The 19,038-nt window shown below is 49.8% G+C and overlaps 1 protein-coding gene across 2 annotated transcripts in view; it reads right to left on the reverse strand.

The window, feature by feature from the left end:
• Positions 1–19,038, reverse strand: part of STX8 (syntaxin 8) — an 84,446-nt gene that overhangs the window by 1,269 nt on the left and 64,139 nt on the right. The gene's annotated exons all lie outside the window — the stretch shown is intronic.

Here is a 19,038-nt window from a genome sequence, read left to right on the forward strand (position 1 = left end):
CCTTCCTTCCCGACCCTTCAAATCAAGATTTTCCAGCAGTGGGATACATCCCTGCCTGAACATCTGCCATGGAAACATTAAAGGATATGTTGAACTCCCAGCCAGGCCAGTTCAGCTTTGCTAGAATCCCTCTGTACCATCCCACTGGGGCAAAGGATTATTCAGGAGGAAATCTGAATTGCACCAGGAAATTGTTTCCAACACAAAGTACTCCCGCTTTCAGACAGAACTCTGTGCAGAGCTGGGCTCTCAGGCATGTACCTGACTTGGGAAAACAGGGATCATCCAGCTCTGGAGAGAACCCCACAGTGCTCTGCCCCACCTCTGTGTGCCCCAAAACCCACTGGATCCCTGCAGAACTCAATGACAAACGAGATCCTACAAAACGAGATCCCCTCCCTTCTCCCCAACTCCCCATTTCTCTGGGGGAACTCTCCCCTTTCTCTCCCATTTTTTGGAGGAAAGAAAGAAATGTTTTAGTGAGAATATCCCAGATCCACCTCCCAAACCACCCCCAAGAAACAACCTCCTCACCCAGCTGGATCACTGTGCTGGGCACTGGCATCACACCCATGGGCATCCCCTGGGTTTAAAAGATCTTTTAATTAAGAGGCTTTAATCTGTGTTCAGTATCTGCTCCGTGCTGTCTCCCTGCCCGAGCTGAGGGAACACAGAGGGTTCCAGGAGCGGAAAACCTGTCCCTTCCTCTGCTCTGCTCACAGAGGACGATTACTCAACCACTTACAATATTTACAAGGCCAGCTCATGGCAATTAAAAAAGGATGTATTAAAATAAACTCCTCTTTCCAAGCTGGAAAAGGATATTAGACACTGCTTTTTGTAAATAGTGTCATGTTTTCTGTGCAGAAACTGCTTCTCTGCCAGGGGGCCAGGATTTTTTTCCAGGGAAATAAGAGTTGCCACCACCAGCATTTTTTTCTCCTATGCTCAGCTGAAACCATTTGTTATCCCATCCAGCCCTGCCCTCTGGCAGTGGGAAGCCATTCCCTGCGTCTGTCCCTCCATCCCTTGTCCCCAGTCCTTCTCCTGCAAGGGGCTCTGAGCTCTCCCTGGAGCCCTCTCTTCTCCAGGCTGAACAGCCACAACTTTCTCACCCTTTTGGTCTCATATTTTTTACACCTTCATGTACATTTTGGAGTTTTCAACAGAGCCAGAAGCAAATAATTTGCCTAAATAGGGAAGAAGTCAGATCTGATAAAGCTGCCACATTCCAATTCTCTGTTATGTTTTGCACTGGAGGGAGAAGTTTTAGAGGGTGCAAATCCTTCGCACAGTTTCAGCCTAACAGAGTTTATGGACTCCAGCAATTAAGAGACAACCGAGATCAGCTGCTTGGAAAATCCTCCATAGGTGTGAATTAGTAATGATACGGAGGGGAGTTAATGGGGTGTAATTATTCTTTGACGAGTCCCAAGAAAAACTGCACATAAACCCCAAATGATTCCCCAGCAGGAAGAGGGGAAGGTGGGGGACTAATAAAGGATTGCTAATGGGCAGTGCTGAGTGAGGGAACTGCAGGGCACGGTCAGGGCAGGGAGAGAGGGACAGCAGAATGAAATCAACTTCATTTTATTCCTGGAACAAGGCTGGCATTAAAAACCTGAAGCCAAAGGGCAGTGGTCAGGTGCTGCCCTCGTCAGAGGCAATCCCAGGGACACCAAGCCAGGAGCACGTGGACTGCCCTCAGCACACACATCTCAGAGCAGACAGAGACCAGATGTTGCACACACTGCTCCCCCCTGCACCTCAGAACAGCAGATCAGAAGGATCTGAAGGTTTAAAACCTGGCTGGTTCCCGTGATTCCCCACAAAAGCTGTGGATAGGATCTGACAGGAATTCTGCATTCTGGGGTCTCTGCCTGCTTTGACTTTTTTTTGCTCAAATGCTATGAAATATAAATATTCCCCCTCACAAGAAACCCCCAAGGAGAAGTTTAGGAATCAAAGCCATTCTTAAAGTCAACAGGAGTCGGAAGAGAACAAAGAAAAGATTCTCGTGCAAAGGAAAACAGTGACAGGAATACAAATCCAAACTGCATCTCCCAGGGAAAGGTGGGAAGCAGGAATCCATGTGCAATTACAGAGCAAGTAATTAAGGCAGGCTGGAGTAAATGCCATGCTCCTGAAGCTCCCTCTGCCAAAGGCTCTGGGACGGAGCTCCAGCTGCTGATCCAGCCCCGAGGAACGCAGGGAGTGCATTCCCAGCTCGCACCGAGTGCCAGGGCGTGTCCCATGGCTGGATGGGGATGTCCCCAACATTCCTGGGAATGATGGCACTCCCATGGCTCTGATGCCACTGCTGAGCTCAGCTACTCCTCTGCTCATCCCCCGGTCCCTGGCTCAGGGGGTTCAATACTGCAGATCTCACCAAACCTTTTCCAAATGAAGTCAGGATCACATTTTCAGGTGTAAGATGGAAAGAAAAGGTTGAAATACATGTAATTTAGGTTAATATTGCTCTTTGGTCTGTGTCACCTGCTCTGGCCAACCCTGAGAGCTGGGGTTCACACCACAGCCCCCCTTCCCGGGGCTCCTGGGGCAGCCCAAGTCCCCAGTCCATTCCCACTGCCCAGGATGTGTCAGCTCCGAGGGTTTGGGGTTCCTCATGGACACCCTCCCCACCGTGCCTGATTTACTCCCACACCGCCAACTTTCCAGCTTGGGTTCACACAGAAACACAAATAATTCCTAGAGGTCCAAACCCACCTTGAGGGCATCCAGGAGAGGAACCCCACCAGCACCTCGGTGTCCAGGGCCAGTGACCGGGGCAGATGCTGAGGGGGGATGTCCCCTCTCCATGGGGTGCCCAGCCCTGGATTCTCTTCCAGCCTGGAAGCAGATTGCCAGGGCAGCCCCTCCCCACAGCGAGCAGGAACTCTCCTTTGGACAGGTTTGACCAATGTGATCCCATCTGCCAACCCCAAATCCACCTCAGCTGGAGCCCTGGAGCCTTGGGAAGTGGCTGTCCTTGGGTGGGCTGGGTGGCTCTGTGGGCTCAGCACGGAGGCTATTCAGAGAGCAAACACAGCCTCGTGGTGCTTGGGTCCTGGGGACTGAAGTAAATTCTGATCTGAGCCCATTAAAAAAGAATTCTAAGGCATGTGCACGTGTGTGTGTGGCCAAGCCCTCTGCCCTGGCTTCAGAAGCTGCAAGGGTGCACCCAAGTCCCTTCCAACAATGTCCAACTTGCACCTGGCAAATCCCACCCCAGAAATGGGATGTGCCCATGGCAGTGCCCTGGCTCTGTGTCTGCAGAGAGGAGCTGCAGGGAAAGCAGCCCTGAAACAAGCCCTGAGCATCCCCCAGCACCCTGCTGGTGAGTGTTTCTGGGCACAGCTGCTGTCCCTGCTGATTTGAGTGTAGTGTCATTCCCAGGTTCAACACTGGTGTCTTTTATAGATAATAAAATAGCAATAAATAGCATGCTCTAACTTTACAGAGCCTGTAGAGTGTTACATTATCTGGAAAAAAGTTTGGTTTAGGCCAAGGAAGTTATATTCCCACAGAACTGTCTATCCAGAAGTTTATGAATAACTCTTCTTTTATAAGGGACACGGAGCAGTAACTTACAACCACATAATTGTTGTTTTATAGGGCAGCAGAGAGGCAGGGCAAGGATGGGAGCTTCAACCAGGGGCTGCAGAGGCCTGGCTGCTTTCCTCGAGACTTCTATTTAATATCACAGTTTTAAAGAGCCCAAATTTTATCTGCTGTTTCAGTAAGTTAATTTTAAGCCCGTGTTGCCAGATATATGGCAGAAACCCTGCCCAAATCCCTTCAAAGCCCTGCTTTTCGAGGCAGCAGAGAACCAGCTCGGAGGCTGGCTCTGAACCCTCTGCACATACCTAAAGCACTACTTTCACATGGGAAGCACCCCAAGAAATCCATCTTGCTGTCCTTTATGTTCCCTAAAAAAGAGCCAAACACTTTCTCCCCCAAAAGCCATAAAAAAACCTTTCCCTCCAACATTTTCCCCGTGCCGAGCGAGCCGGGTATTCAATTTGTGCTGCATTAAGAAGCACTTGAGCAGAAATCCCACGCTATTAAGCTGGCTTGTGTGTAAATACAGCCCTGGTTCCTACACCTGCATCATTGAATGCACCTCTCTGGAGGTTTTTCTTTATTAGTTTTGTGACAGCCAAACGTTTTCTTGGGCGAGAGGGCCGGGGAAACGCTGCCTTACCCCACGCCCCCGCCCGCCCAGAGGAACCTGGCCCTTATTGCTTTTGACCTTCCTTTTCAACTGCTCTGCCTCGAGAAATTTAACACTCCAATTGTACCTCTCAGCCCTGACATCAAAATCATTGGCAGTTCTCAGAGAAATCAAGACCAGGCTCCGCGAGCGGTTATTAAAGGCTCCAAACGCTCACGTGTTTCACTGGGTCCAGAGGAGGGGAAAAAAGACACTTCTCAAAAAAGCTGAGCTCGTTGGAAACAACAACTGTTGCATTATTAATTCCTTATTTGGAAGAAAGAAAAGCCCAGGTCATTCCTATGTAAGATGAAAACACTCTTGGTCTATGAGTTATTCCACATTTGGAGCTGTTCACGCGATGCCAGATTAACACGAAGAAACGATTTATCTGAGGGAAAGGTGCAGACTTTGTTTATGCACATTAACTCCTCAGTCAACATGATTTCACACACTAGAAATTGCATTTTTGTGGGGTTTGGTCATCCCAGGTTGGAGATAGGGTTCCCTCTGGGGCACAGAGATGAGTTTGTTGCTAACACAAGCTTTGATCAGGGCATGGAGACACCTCACTTCACTGACAGAAGGGCCTGGGGGCAAACAAAGTGGCTAAAAACCAGCAGGATGAAAACCATCACCATAGAAAACAATGTCAGATCAGCCCCAGAAGCAGCGTGGAGTGAGTTTAGATCCAAACCTTTACGACTTCAGCAATCCAGTAATCCCAAACTTTGTGTCCCAAACCCCATGTGCAGCCTGGCTGAGGGAAGGGAAGTGAGATAAGTGTTTCTCTTAATCCATTATTGTTATACTTCAATTTGCTTCTTTTTTAATCTATTTTTCAAATTACAGACGCGTGCCAGGTAATGCCTTGAACTGCTTCCAAGTACAACTGCACCGAAATCCCAAATTCCTTCAAGAAGAGGCACAAACCCAACCTCACCAGCAGCTCAGGGCTTTGCTCACAGCCTCCAACTGCTGCTCATGTTTCAGCACCTCCGATGCTCAGCTGCTCTGTGGGAAGGTCACCTCCTGCCTTTGGGAGGCTCCCATCCCATGGTCTGAGGGGGCACATTTGACTCTGTGTCTATGAAACAATTCCTGAGCCTCCTGTGCTGCCCTGAGAACCACAAGTCAGGAAGGGCAGCTCGAAGGCAGGAAAGTTTCCCATAGAAATTAGGAAATAGAAATTATTTTACCTTCTGAGCCACCAGAAGTGAAGCTCAGAGACAGGCAAGACATTTGTTTGGAGCTGAAGACAAGGCAAGAGCACAGCAAGAACCAAACTGTCACAAGTTTTAACTTTCAGAGGAGTCTGTGGGAAAGGGAACACTTTGAGCTAAATTTGTATCTCCTTTAATTAGCAGCAGGTAGTTGGGAGAGGACAATGGTGGAGAAATGGTTCATGTACCTCTGAGACAGAATGACTGAACCAGAGAGCTTTAAGGCAATCCACACACAGACCCGAACACCTTCTGCAAAAATACCGGACAATAAAATCCTTTCCTGGACTCACCATCACATGAAGAGCAGGTGTGAGAGGCCAACAGCTTCTCCAAGGGACTCCCCACCCCAAAAACCCCAAATCAACCCAAAACTGGTAACCTCAACCCATCTCTGCCTGTTCTGAGGGGTGGGCTGGGGCAGAGCTGTGCAGATCACCCAGCTCCTGACGAGCCCCAAACTGGAAACATCCTCATGGTTTTTCCTTTTGTTCTTCTGGAGTGACTTCACAGACTTTCCTTGCTTGGCCCCACACTATCATCAAACCCTTTCCAGCCCCAAAGGTCATCGGCAGATGTGGTTACTGGAGTTCTTTGCATGTGGCTTATTTTTCTTCCCCTTTTTTTTTAATTAAACAAGCACGCACAGTTTCCAATTGTCCCTCCTCCAAACTCTCGGGCATCCTTTCCCTTACGTCAGGGACACCAGGGAACAGGAGCAGGCAAGGAATACTCTGCATTTCTGAGCAACAGAGCTACAGCTTGGAATGGGACCTGTGAAAGTTTCACAAACCTCAGTGTGAAGCTTTCCCAGAAGGAAGGAAGCAAAACAGCTCAAACAAGAGCACAAAGGTTCTAAAAATCCCTTAATTCAGATGAGGGTCACTCAATTCACTCAAGTGAGCCTGACCAAGCCAGAGGTGTCACCCGAACCCTTCTGCTCTGGATTAAGAAAAACCAGCAGGAAGGGTGAGAAAGCAGAGGTTTAACTGGGACAGCCCCATCTCCACCAGAAGATATCCCCTCATGGCACAAGCATGGGGGAACAGAAAGGTTTGGCACAAACAGTGCCATGAACCGTGGTGGGGAGAGCGCTGGGATCAGGCTGTGGAGGACAGCCAGGGGAGAACAACATCACCTCCGAAAATCCAGTGGCTTCCAATGCAAAATCCAACCAGGTGGGACCTTCAGCAGCACAAGTCACAGGTCACTGAAGAGACTTCTCACTGCACTGCAAATGTGGGGGATTTGCCAGCCCTGGCTGCAAGGAGCTACCAGCCTGGGCCAAGTGAAATCCCAGGGATGGGGCAGTGCCCTGAGGGCTGGGGTTCCTCCCAAATCTGTGCCTCCATGGACCTTCTCCAGCTCAGCTTCCCTCTCCAGCCCCGACTCCAGCAGGGGATGCAGGAGCCCAGCCCAGCTGGCAAACTCCAAAGGGTTTTCCTGAAAGGAAGGGTCACACCCCAGCTCTGGTACCTGCAGCAAGCTGGGAACGGGCAGAAGCTGTGACAGATGATCTCAGCAGGGAACTGGTGTTCCTGCACTACTTTCTCCAGCAAAAACAAATGGGGAAAGAAAAATAATCAAAGGAAAGGCCAGCTCTGCTGGCCTGGAGCAGAAGGGGACATCTGCACACGTCCATCTGCCACCAGCCCCAGAGCCCGGCTTTGTTTTTGGTGGGGTCACTTTTGTGCCATTGTAGCTCCCTGAACTGCCTCACCAGGACACCAGGGCCAGACAGGGAAAAAGGTGGGAATGTGGGGAGAAGGAGCAGGCAACCACCAGCTCTGCTTAGATGCATCACTAAATTGTCCCATTAGGCTCTTGAATCACTTGGGAAAAGATTATCCTTTGCCTCTGCCTTTGTTTTTCACTCTGGCAACTGCTGGGATTGCTCCCTCCCTACTTAGATGGATGCATTACAGCACCAAAACGCTTCCAAAATGTTTCAAGCATCACATGAAAAAAATAAACAAGAAATAGAAATAAGCACAGCTCAGTCAAATGAGTGGAACAACAACAGCAACAACCTCCCAGTTTTACTGATCCATCCAAAGCTTGTGCAAGGACAACTTCCCCAGCAAGGCACTGATCGAGGAGAAGAGGCTGCAGCACAAAAAAGATCACATTGTGTTCATATCAGTCATTTAAGGTCAGATTAAGTGTTCTTGAAGGCTGGTCCATGTGTCTCCCATTTTCCAAAGTGCCCTCCTTGCCCAGGAATTGTAGGAAGTTTTGCAAATGGGCTGCTGGCTCCCAAGCCCCTGGGATGCCTGACCGAGTGGTCAGGAGGGCTGAGATTTCCATACAAATTGCAAAGCTCCTAAATGGCTTCCTCAGCACAGGGCCGGGGGTGGAAACGGGAGAATATTTAATGATTAGTTCCTTATGGCTCCCACATTCTTGAAGCATATTTCTTGCAGTCCCTGGAACACTCCTGCATTCTTGATTGCAAAATGGCAATAAGTGATTTCCTTTAAAAGCCTTGTCTTTTATTGGAATACTAAAAATACCCCACTAGCCCCACTGCATTGCACTCTCTCTCTTTCCTGGACAGGCCCCATCAACCCTGATGTATTCTATTTTGAAGACAGCAATAAACATTTCAGCATGGGCCATTCAATCCACTTCATAATAGATCTTGCATTTCCAGTGGAGCCCTTCTAGCACCATAAATCATCTTTGCACAGACTTAAGTATGAGAAATTTCAGCTCAAAAGCAGCGTGGATATCTTTTTTTCTTTTTAGAAATTAAGAATGGGCACAAAACAGTCAAGAATTAAATGTGTGACAACTTTAAACATGAAACCACTGGGCCGACCCTGTAAGCCAGGGCTGCTGCAATGGTCAGAGCCACGCAGTGCTGCTCCAGTCAATCCACTTGACACAAACCTACCTTGGTGGGGTGAAGTTCAGAAAAATTCCCTGCACATCCACTCCATCTGAACAAACACAGCTTTCAGATCTGGGAGACTCTGGCTGCTGCCGATTTTAAAAGCCACAGATGAAGATTAATGACACTGCACATCTGAGCTGCTTCCACACACCCAAAACTCCTTTTGTTTTTCCAGTCCATACGGACTGGAAGCCCAAAGTGTTCTCCCCTCTGCTCGTGATGTCTGTCTCCATCTGCTACAGACTTTGGAGAACAGCTCGGAGGTAATTCCAGGTATGCAGCAAGGAGGCCCCTGCCTGAGCCTGGATTGATGTCCTGCCTGAGCCTGGATTGATGTCCTGCCTGAGCCAGGACTGATGTCCTGCCTGAGCCGAGCAGCTTCTCCAGGAACAGCGATTGAGCAACCGTGACCAGCAACGGCGACAGGAGCAGCCAGCCCTGCTCAGCCTCCAGTGTCAGAGCCTTTGTGTCTCCAGGAGCCAGCAGGGATGGAATTCCGAGCCCCAGCAGTGCAGGGTGCCCAGCCCAGCAGGGGATGGGGTCCCCAGAAAGGGGAGGTTTGGCTGCACGAGGTGCCTGAGCGGCTCTGAGGCATTTTCCTGGCACGGTCACTTCTCTCCACACGAAGGGGCTCTCCTGGGAACCTGACCTCCAATCTGCTGCTCACACCTTCACTCTGCTCCGGCAATTTTCCTGAAGTCCCTCCACACCCTCAGCCACAGGCTGATCCCCACGTGCTGGATGGAACACAAGCTGCAGCCTTCAGCTGAGCACAGCCCAGCACAGGTAGGACGTGGTTACTCCTCGACAGCCCCAGAGGAAAGTGAACCTGACTTTGGTGTTGTGGCTGGACAATCCCATCCCTGCTGCCACACAGATGGCAAACTCCCTGTTCCATGGGATCCAGCCAGCAACAGGCTTTGCTGGGCATCAGCTTCCCTTTCTTGGGTGAATCCCACCTCACTGAGTCCTTCCCCACCTGCAGCCAGGCTCCAACTGCAGGGTCTACAAAATAACAGCAGCATCTGTGTCAGGAATTTTCCAGGCAGGCTGACAGACCTCAGCAGAAACTGGGGTGAAACCATTTGTGCAGAGTGGTATTGGTGTTAAAATCAATGAAGTTTCACCTCAACGTTTATCTTGGGAAGATACCAAGGGTTTTCGTCAAGCTCTTATTTTCAGCTGATTCATTCCATGAACTTCATCTGGGTGAATCTCCTGCTCCAACAGCAGGGTCTGGTGACCACAGCAAGGACATGCTCTGGAGAAAGACACCTGGAGTCATCACTCATAAAAACATCCAGAGGAAATGGATCATGGAAGGTTCCAACACAACTTAGTGCTCCAAGCAGGGTCAAGCTAGGGAGCTGGCCTCAATGATCTTTGTGGATCCCTTCCAACCTGAGATATTCCATGATTCCACAATTCCAAGACCAGGCTCAGGCTGCTCAGGGCTTTGTCAGCCTGAGCCTTGGAAACCCTTAAGGACATGGAGCTGTTGCAGGATCCCACTCCCTGGATTGCCCTGGATGAAACCCAGCCAAAGATGTGCCCACTGTCCCCACCAGCCTGTGCTGCTCTGAGGAGGGCACTTCCCAACCCACCAAAGCCCAGCACAGCAGGGAAATGCTGCAGTGGGAAAGTGCTTTTCACCTCAGACACAACCCTGAGGAAAGGGAAAGAACCTTGGCATCTTCTTGGCTGGATCTTTAAACATTCAGGTGAAACTTCACTGATGTTAACACCAATACCGCTTTGGATGAAGTGTTTCACCCCAGTTTCTGCAGGGGTGCAGCAGCCTGCCTGTAGGATTCCTGACACAGATCCAGCTGTTATTTTGTTGAGAATTGTGTTTTCACAACTCAAAGAACAATCCTGCTTTTAGAAACTTGCTCAACCTTTGGCAACGCAGCCTAATCAGCAGAGAGAACTGCAGAAACCAGCAACCAAATACTCCTTATTAATGCCATTTACAGCTGCTAACAACTACAAGAACCTTCTGAAAATGCCAAGGGAAACAGGGTGGGTGAAACAATCCCTTGCAAACAACTGAGCCAATATACACAAGAACTGTGATAAGAAATTAGGTCTGACTTGCATAATCACTTGAAAAGTTTTTGGAAAATGGAGTCTAAAGAGCAGGAGGCTGATAAAATAACCGAGTTCAGTAGCAATGCGAAAATTTCATGCCGATGAAGCAGGGAACTCAATCCTTGCTGAATTCTTGACATCATTTAGATGTTAACAGAAGTTTCTTCTCCAAAAAAAGAAGGCAAGGCATCTCTTAAAGCCCACACACAGATCCCTGACTCCTATATGCAGAGTACTACACAGAACTATTTTGGTTTTGGACGACTGCATTGTCTCATGTGTCAGGATGACTATTTGACTTTATTTTATTTTTTAATTTCAGCCTCGAGCAGAGCCAAACCTGTACAATTTATGCACGTGCAGTACAAGAGGTCCCCTCTCATTTTGTGTTTAGAAAAAAAAAAAAAGAAGAGAAAGGAGGAGGGAAAAACCACGGTATCATTTCATCTCTGTACCTTCCTAAAAGCTGAGAAGTTTATAAGCTCTTAACTCCAGTTCCCTGCTTTTGCCTCCCCACATGACAGCTCCAAGCTGCCGCAGCAGCTGCACAATAAAAGTCTTCAAAGGAAATAAGGAAATAACTGCTCTGAGAGCAAAGTGCTGGGGAACCCCTGGCCTGGGTGACACAAGCAGGGCTGAGCCGGTGACGCTGCTCTGTCACTGCGCCATTGCCAGGGCACAGCTCTGCACCTCCACTGCCAGCAGGGACTTCTGTTCAGCAAACCCAGGAGAGCACTGGGACAACCTGCAGAGGCAGGAGGCCTTGGAAAACCTCCTCTGTTGCCCAGTGAAGTTGTTGATGCCCCATGATCCCTGGCAGTGCCCAAGGCCAGGCTGGACACTGGGGCTCGGAGCAGCCTGGGACAGTGGGAGGTGTCCCTGCCCATGGCAGGGGTGGGAATGGATGAGCTTTAAGGTCCTTCCCAGCCCAAACCACTCTGTGATTCTGTATTTTGTGTCATGTTTTCCTTTTGGAGAACATTTCCCTTTTCCAGCTCCTTGAGGTTATTCCTAGAATACGTGTGGGGGTTGACAGAGAAAAACGATAAATATTTAAGTTAAGGAAAAAAGATCAGTGTAAGGATTGGAGCCTGTTATCAACCAACCAACCAGCATAAAAATCCTTGGGAGCCAAAGAAGTTGCCCGATTTACTAATTTCTTCTTTTTTTCCTGAAGTCTAATCCTATGGTTAAATCTACAGAGCTTTTCCCCTCACACTTCCAGAGGGAGAAGAAACTCTCCCAGCAAAGAGGCACATAAATCTCCCTGGATCATTTGCCTCAATCCTGCTCCTGCCCAAACACGGGATGCTCCATATGCTTTTGCAATCGCTCTGTTTTGATAGAATTACCAGGACTGTCCCTTATTAATCATGTTGCCACTACAAGTCCCTCTGGAGTGTTTGCTTATTCTAAACTTTTCCAAACTCTTCCAGTTTCCTCTTCATCTATTAAAAGCTCACTGAAGATGACCACAGTTAAAGCAAACCTCTGCTACTACAGAACAGAAGGGGGAAAAAAAGAGGGGAGAGGGGGAAAATCACCTTTAACCACAACTTTTCCTCTATTCCCAGAACAACCTGCCTCAAACACTGCTTCAGTCTTTGTTTCCCTGACTGTGGAGCCGGAGCTGTGGCTATTTAAGGTAGCATTAACATTCAAGGGACACTTTCCTGGATGTTACTATTTGAGCTGGGATCATTGGAAGAAATTTGGTATTGGCTCAATCCTTCAGTGCCCCGAAATCAATGAGCTTATTCCAGCCTGTAAAGTGTTCTTAGAGCCAGGCTGAAGTGCTTTGCTGGCCGGGGAACAAAGCCCTTGGCACCCCGCAGGACTGAACCCTGCTGAGGTGCAAGGCGTTTCCAAACACTCCCAATTAACGAAAAGAATCCACAATTAAGAAAGTCGCAGTCCCTGGGCTGGCAGAAGAAAGGGAATGTTTAGCACAGCACGCAGCCCTCCACAATCCCGGCACGGGAACAGCAAGCCCGGCCAAGAGTAGGTGGGGGATAAAGAGCAGGAGTGTTCCTGGGTGTCCCTTGGGAACTGCTGGAACCCTGGGCTTCCCCACGTCCCTGCTCCAAGGCTGGGAGCAGCACGGACGTGGAATTGGCCTGAGCTGACCTCCAGCCCCTGCCCTGCTCCCGGGAGGCTCCGTGGATGCCACGGATCAGCCCCTGCTGCGGGAAGGTTCTGCTCCCTCCCAGCACTGCCAGTCCCCATTTCTGAGCCCAGCTCTGAGGAAGGGGATCAGTCTGCAGTGCAGAGGCAATGCTGCCTATGAAAGCCTTCCACTGACTCCACGTGGGCTCTGATGGGGAAGATCCCCATTTATCCCCCAGATTTCACGTTGTTTTGAGGACTCTGCTGTCTCCAAAACATTAACTCAAACCAAGTGATACAATTCTGCTAAAATTACACTCTTAAGCCAACTACGTCTTTCTGAGTCACAAACAAATATGCCTTTCCATGCACTTTTGGAATTGCAACATGGATTTCATTCTGATTTTCCCCCAGCTTATACAGAGTTTACATAAATGATTTTTCATGTTTATCTTTCCTCATGAAAACCACGGATCATGTTGGTGCTGTGCTAACAAGAGCTGGGCTCATGCAGGCGTGGGGCAGCAGGGAGAGGCCCCTTGGCTCTCCAGGCTCTCCCTGGTCCTGCAGCCAGGCAGGGCTGACCCTGCAGCCCAAGCAGCTTCCAGCTGGGCTCAGATGGACTCCACTTGGATGCAGTCATTCCCGCTGGGAACTGGAGGCAAAGCCCTGCGGAATCTGTGCAGAGGACTGGAGAACTCAGCGTGGGCTTTCCACCTCTGGTCCAAGGCTGCTTCCCATGAATCTGAGGACAGTGGCCAGGAATGGGGCTACTCCAAGGGGGGCCTGAGCTCACCTGGGGGGGCTGTGATCTGTCCAGCACAGGGGCAGAAGCAACAGACACCCCTGGATCCCTGGAAGTCCAAGGGCCAGGCTGGACATTGGGGCTTGGAGCAGCCTGGGATAGTGGAAGGTCCCAGCCCATGGCAGGGGTGGGATGGGAAGATCTTCAAGGTCCCTTCCAACCCAAACCATTCTGTGATTTGTGAAACCAAAACCAGGTTGGAAACCAGAAAAATCAAACCAGCTCAATATTAAGAAGATGGAGCTGAACCCCAACATCTGCACCCACCTTGGTGGCAGCTGGAGACCAGAACAGGGGGTTGAGACAGACTCACAAAAGATTCCCTGCTCTGCCAGCACAAGAAGATCTCCAAGACAATCCCACCTCTGAGCCACCCAGGGGAAAAGTGACACCAGGACTCCTGCCTGGCGTCACCCTGCCAGGGCTGTGCGTGAATGACTCTCAAGTCATGCTAAAAGAATTTTTTTTAAGGTTTCATCAACTCCTGCCTCGATCACTTCAAAAGCTCCGCACTGCACACACAGCACTACAGCAGGAACAAAGTCATCTGCAAATGGTTAATGAAATGCATATTAGGTGCAAACCACTGGGACTGCAGTGAGATGCCTGGCAGGGTTTGATTTCAAGCAAGCCACAGAATATGACAATAATTTAAATAAAACCTGTACAGTTTATCCAGTGCTTCAGCCTCTCTTTCTGTCTCTGCTCCCATCCAAGCCAACACAGGCTGACCACGTATCCCAGAGCCCATCTCCAAGCAGGAATTCTATTCACAGTGTTTGGCTTTAAGAGCAGGCAAATTAAAAACAGAGATGAAGGGATGTTTATCCTTTTATTTTTAGCAGAATCGAGGTTTGCTGGAGGGAATCCTAATAAAATTGAAAAGACAACACTTCTAATGGAGCATCCTTAATTTTAAAATGAAGAGGTGGATACAGTGATTAGTTTTTTGCTTGCTAGCAGCTTTTTTTTTTTTTTTGTTATTTCAATATTGTTCACTGTGGTTTTCATGGCTTTGAGAGGAGGTTTTTAGCAGGACCAGCTGCCAAGAACATCTCCCAGTTAGCTGCTTTGGTCATCAGTCAGTAGCTGCCATTAGCACAGCAGTTCCTATCTGCAAATCCAATAATTCTAGAGCTACCAAACATCATTTTCCTTTGAGATTAGTTTTGGTGGAGAAAAATATCCTTTGGAAGGCAAACCTTTTTTTTTCCTTAGTATTTTAGCTATCAAAACACATGGTGCAGCCTGGAATAGAGCTGCCCATAAAAGCTCTGCTCCTCAGCCAGTGAACATGGGAAACCACCAGCTCCAGCTGCTCCAATTAACTCCCAGCATCTTCCTCAAAGCGCCAGACAATCCCGGGCTACTTGTCATGCAAACAACCTGGGAGCTTCATTCTCCTGGCAAGGCAAGAGGAGGGGTAAATGACTGAGTTAAGTAGATTACTGGGGAAGGAGTCACACTCAGCAGCCTTATGAGATGATTAGACCCTGGGAAATTCACACCCCAAATCCCCCGGCCCCGACAGTGCACATTCATTACCAGCTCCAGGATCCACTGCAATCAGGAACCTTCCCTGGCAGCATTAAATATTCATTTCCCAATGAACTTCCATTTCGCTGTTCCCCCCCCGCCAAAAAGGAAGATGATGTTAAAATTTTACAGGGGAAGAAGGTGCAGCAGCGTTTAGCAAGCCAGCAGTTCGTGCTGAAACAACTCAGAAAATCAGCAGCGTTTTTGGAGCGAGGTTGGGACCAGCAGGGTCACCCAGACCCCTGATAAGAGCCTCCACAGGCACCTGGGAGTGCACAGGAGAGCAGCAATTATCTGCCCTGAGCACTGAACAAATCCAACACAGCACAGCAGCTCCTGCAGTCCAAAAAGGGGGGAAATAATCCCATTTGTGGCAGGAGAGCCAGCGGCTGCTGCAGCGCTGGGGCCGGGCTCTGCTTGTGTGGGAGAGAGACTCTGAGGTCCCAGTTAGGGTCTGGCTGCCCCCATGGGAGATGGGTGATGCCCCTCTCTGCACTCACCATGACCTGACAGAGCACGGGGACTGAGGCTGGGGATTAATTGCCGGGAATACTGGGAGTACTGGCAGCAATCCTGACTTTTTGCCAACTCATGACACGAGGAGCGGGTGTTCCACAGAGGCTTCAGACACGGCTTTGTAACACTTCATGTCACTAAAGGCTCCAAGTTTAACAGGAGTCTGTACAGCATTATTCAGCAACCCTCCATTATCCTATGAATTACAAATCCCCCATTTTCTGGATCTATATAAAGCAAAGGGCGTAACCCCATCACACTGGAGGAGGTGAGTGTGCCGAGAGTTCTCCCTCCCACCTGTGGTATTTTTATCAGACATGTCTTTAAAAATATCTCTCAAAGAAAGTCTCTTATGCAAGAAGTTAAGACAGCTGAGGACTCCTGAAGTGCAGTCTAGTTCCATCAAAGGAAACTCCAGCACCAGGGATGGTTTCACCCCTGGTACCTAAAAGGATAAACTGCACAAACCCAGTGACCAACCTGCTGAGAAGGGCTCATCTTCCTGGAAGCTGTGTGGTGGGATAGCTCCGAAGAAGGAAAGTATCGGGCTAGGTACTCCTGCTGAGAGACTTGAGGTTGTTCAGCCTGGAGAAGGCTCCAGGGAGACCTTAGAGCTCCTTCTAGTGCCTAAAAGGGCTCCAAGAGAGCTGGAGAGGGAGTTCAGACAAAGGCATGGAGTGACAGGGTGGGGGAACGGCCTTAAGCTGAAGGAGAGTAGGGTTAGATGGGATATTGGGCAGGAATTCCCCCTGTGAGGGTGCCAGGCCCTGGCACAGGGTGCCCAGAGCAGCTGTGGCTGCCCCTGGATCCCTGGCAGTGCCCAAGGCCAGGCTGGACATTGGGGCTGGGAGCAGCCTGGGACAGTGAGAGGTGTCCCTGCCATGGCAGGGGTGGCACTGGATGGGCTTTCAGGTCCTTCCAACACAGACCACTCTGTGTTTCTCTAAGGACCCAAGAGCAGAAATAACACATTTCCTGCCACCCCCCCCGCCCCAATCCCTATTTCTTTCTTGACTAATGCTGAATGCAGGCTTGAAAAGGAGATGGGGATCCCCCCAATCTCCGAGTCACAGAGCCAGGCCACGCCACAGGCAGGCCCTGAGCAGAGCCCAGGCAAACCCACCCTTACCTCACGCTGGGTTCTCCGTGTCCTGAGCCAAATCAAGCAGGAAGCAGACGACTGGAACTTGTCTGCTGTAGAACTTGTTCAGTCATATCCCATAAAAATACCTGAGTGCCCACCTACGGACACCATTCCCTTCTGGGAGCTGCCACCTCAACTTCCAGGCTGTTTAACACCTAAATACTCCCCAATTCCAGGCCCTCTGATGACTTAACCATGTCCTTATTGCCAGAATTAGCAGGACAAAAGATGGCCACCAAAAAGCCACCAGCACCACTTTGATCTTCATTCACACAGCAGCAAAGGAGAATCAGTTCTACTCTTCCTTCCCGGGAAGATGATCTCCAGTGCCCCTCTGGCAGCCAAAATACAGCATGGATTTTGTAAGGGGAGCAAGCCTGGGCATCCTGGAATCATGGAGTCACAGGATGGTTTGGGTTGGAAGGGACCTTAAAGCCCACCCAGTGCCACCCCTGCCATGGCAGGGACATCTCCCACTGTCCCAGGCTGCTCCAAGGCCTCCCCACCCAGGATTTTGGGCAGTTGCCGAGTACCTGAACTCAGCTTTCCCTGTCTCCTCAGGGCTAGTAGAGCACAGAACACAGCGAGCCCCTACATTCACCAGCTCCTTATTTCAAGCAGAATCTGAAGCTGTAAAGCCTGACTCTGCTGCAGGGACACCAGCACAGCAGCTCCTTGGATACACTCCGGGCTGGAGCAAATCCAGTGGCAGAGAGGTCTCAGCAGAGGATCCCAGCACAGGAACAGCTTTTCATCACTGGGCAGGGCTGCCTGATCCAAACTCAAGATATTCCTGTCCAAGACAGTTTCTCTGTAACCACCAACATTCACACACAAATATGCTGTGACTGCTCCAACAAGGGCAGAGGAACACAGGGGAGGACTGAGCTTATCCTGCATTCATGGGCAGAGCCGCATCCAGAGCCAGAGCAAACAGCATCTCCCAGGTACCAAAGGTGACGGCAAACAATTAAAGCATTGAACGATGGAAGAGGCTCAGAGGACATGGCAAAGGAACCAAGGGAATGTCAATAATGCTGTCATTACCACTATAACCAGTAAAGTAGAAGCAGTGAACTGGGAAAGGTGCAGAAATGAAGGAATTCTAATTGCAGCCAAGGGCTGAGGTGCAGTGAGAAGGCTGAAGAGCCACTTCTCCCCCACATCCCCCATCCAAACCGGCAGGTCTGACAGCAAACACAGATCAGCTTTAAACCTCTCCCCAAAGTCAGATCCCAAGGGTTCCGAGTCTTGTCCAAACACACCATGCCAAATGGAGTGTTCCTAAGTCTGGAAACACAGAATGCACAACTCACAGGAAGAAATCCAATCATCTCATCTCAGGAAACTGGGAATGTTCCTGTTTATGGCACTGCCTTGCCCCATGTTGTAAAATACCCAGCATGAATCATTTGGCACTGCTGCTGTTTCTCTAGAAGACCTAAGCACGGGGCTTTTTCCCCTCACTTTTGAGTCTTTAATTCAATATCAAGGTGGGAAATGAATATTTTTGCATTTTACTTAAATGCCAGAAAAACATTTGTGGCTTAAAGCAGGAATGAGTCACTTTGGCTCCAATAAGGTGCTTTTCCAAAGCTTTTTAGCAGCACTGTCACCTTGCTAATGCTCTAGAGCTAAACACCAAACATTGTCTGCTGGGATCCCCCAGACTTTATAAACACTGCTGCAGAACCAACCCACCCAGCCCTGCAGGAGCTGGAAACCTCGGAGCTAAATAAAATCTCCAAGCTCAGGAGAAGCATTAAAGCCAGGAATATCTTCACTTCTGGACAGGTTATACTTTCCCAACACCTGGAATTTGGTAGATTTGGGACAATTTTGCAAATATGCCCACAATGCTCCAAACCTACCCCTCATGACACACGCTGGGCTGTGTAAACCACTTGTCTTTTCCCACAGGCACCCAGAAACAAGGAGCCAAGGGGCAAATGCCAGTGAAACCACGAGGTCTGGAGTCTCCCACTGGAGTGGGAGAAACACTTTCACTAGACACAAAATACAGAATCATGGAATGATGCAACGGTTTGGGCTGGAAGGGGCCTTAAAGATCGTCTCATTCCACCCCGTGCCGTGGGCAGGGACAGCTTCCACCAGGCCAGGCTGCTCCGAGCTCCATCCAGCCTGGCTCTGAACTCCTCCTGGGATGGGGAACCCCAAACTGCTCCCCACATAAACGCACACCCAGGAACCAGCTACGTACAAGCCGCTGTTGGCCCTTTACTGGGACAACCTCTGCCCCTCCATTGGGACAGATGAAGGATCCTGCACGGACAAAACCCTTCCTACCCTCAGGAATTACTTCTGTTTCCCCATAGGCAGTGGGGTTGGGGCGGGGGCTGACTGTGGTTGAGGCAGCTCAGCACCACACCAGGGCTGACCTGTGGCAGTGCCAGCTCCCACACCAGGGCTGACCTGAGGCAGTGCCAGCTCCCACACCAGGGCTGACCTCTGCTCGTGCCAGCCCCCACACCAGGGCCGCCCTGTGGT

This window comes from Corvus brachyrhynchos, unplaced genomic scaffold, assembly GCF_000691975.1.
Source record: "Corvus brachyrhynchos isolate BGI_N302 unplaced genomic scaffold, ASM69197v1 scaffold904, whole genome shotgun sequence".
Lineage (NCBI taxonomy): Eukaryota > Metazoa > Chordata > Aves > Passeriformes > Corvidae > Corvus > Corvus brachyrhynchos.